Source organism: Halichoerus grypus, chromosome 2 (genome assembly GCF_964656455.1).
Source record: "Halichoerus grypus chromosome 2, mHalGry1.hap1.1, whole genome shotgun sequence".
NCBI lineage: Eukaryota > Metazoa > Chordata > Mammalia > Carnivora > Phocidae > Halichoerus > Halichoerus grypus.
The window spans coordinates 145351073-145352632 of record NC_135713.1 but is presented as its reverse complement, the minus strand read 5'-3'; the positions used below and the strand labels follow the sequence as shown (position 1 = coordinate 145352632).

General features: G+C 45.5%; 1 pseudogene; it reads left to right on the top strand.

Annotated features, from left to right (window-relative positions):
* Nucleotides 1-258: 258 nt before the first annotated feature.
* Nucleotides 259-982, top strand: LOC144380918 (mitochondrial calcium uniporter regulator 1-like; annotated as a pseudogene).
* The last annotated feature ends 578 nt before the right edge of the window (nucleotides 983-1560 follow it).

The window sequence follows — 1560 nt, the reverse complement described above, 5'->3', positions numbered from 1 at the left end:
CTTCCGCTCAGTCTTGGGCAAGAGGCTGAAGCACCCCCCAGGAAGCCGGTGACTTCTCTGTCTGTCTGCTGGCCGCCTATGGAAGCTGGGGCGTTGCCTGTCCACGCTCTCAGGTGGTTGGTCTAAAGGCGCTGCGCCCGAGTGCCCAGGAGGTTTATGGCCTGTTCCTCTTCTCCTCCTGCTCTGCTGTCCCCGCAGCTGAAGGCCATGGCCCTGTGCCCTCTGCTTCTTCTGCCAGGTGCTTCTCCCAGGTAGCGCATGCAGGTACCAGCCAGCCTCACCCCAATGTCCTCGGTGCCTCCTTTGCCCTGTGCTATGGCCTTGCAATGCCCACGGTCCCTCAAAGAGAAGGCTAAGCCTCGCTGCTGGGTGCAGGAGGAGAGATTTCACCTCCTCTGGGAGGAGGAGCCTCTACTCTTTGATGCGCATGCATCCAGTGTGTTTACTTGAAAATGGGTTTACTCTCAGCAAGCAGAGATCACTGTACCTGCATCGGTCAAGATCATGAAGGCCAGAGGGGGTCACCAAGATGCAGCATATCATGACACTTCAGCAAATAATGTCTCAGGTTGCTAATGTGAATTGGGAGAGGATTGTTTGGTAGAAAAGTGAATTTTCGGCCTTCAGAGAGGAAAATGAGAAAACTTGAACTACATCAGTTAAAACAACAAAGTGTGAAGTGACCAAAGTCCAAACAGATACCAAATTAGATTTAATCTAGAAAAGAGTAAAATACTCATTGAATAACTGTATTCATTGAAAATAACTGTACTCACAGATGCTGCTGGAGATAAGGACAGAAAAGCAGCACTGCCCGCCTGGCAAGATCGGGCCCTCACCCAGAGAGACAGGAAGACAGACACTGAGGTTGCCTGCCTTCAAACCATGCTCCGGTCTCATAAGCCTGATATTAAATATTTAGCAGGGTCTGTATTTCACATGCCTTAACAGTAGCTCTGGAGTTTTATCCCTATGGATATAATAAACTATTTAAAGAAGGAAAAGAAAAGTTACTAAAAACCCCTGGTATGAAAAAAAAAATCACAACGAAAAACGTATTCCACCCTCAGAATCACAACTCACGAGTGATTTTCTTCTGACTCCTCTGGTCACTCCTGAGTCCTTTACAGGCTGCTGTGCTCCTGTTGTTCCATGAATGTAAGGTTTTATCAACCTCTATTCCAAGCCTTCGGTTCTTTACAGAGACATTTAAGCTCTTTGCCAAATGTAATCTTTGTCCTCAAAAAATACCCATGACTTTAAGTATGGGTTTTATACTGAAAAATTCAAAATTTCGTTGCCAGCCTAAATGTCTTGAACAAGGTCTAAAATTCTATTTGCAATTAGCTATAGGACACACACATTATGCTATATTGCTAACACAACAGATTTGCAAATAAAATGCTAATTTTAAACCTACAAATAGAGAAGTCCTAGGGAAGATGCACAAACCTTCCCAGATTGCTTCTCGCCCTTCCATTGCTGCTCTACCCACCACCTCTGTGATAACCACTCAAATTCAGAGCCCAGTCTCTAGACTTCACATAAACTTCTCTAAAC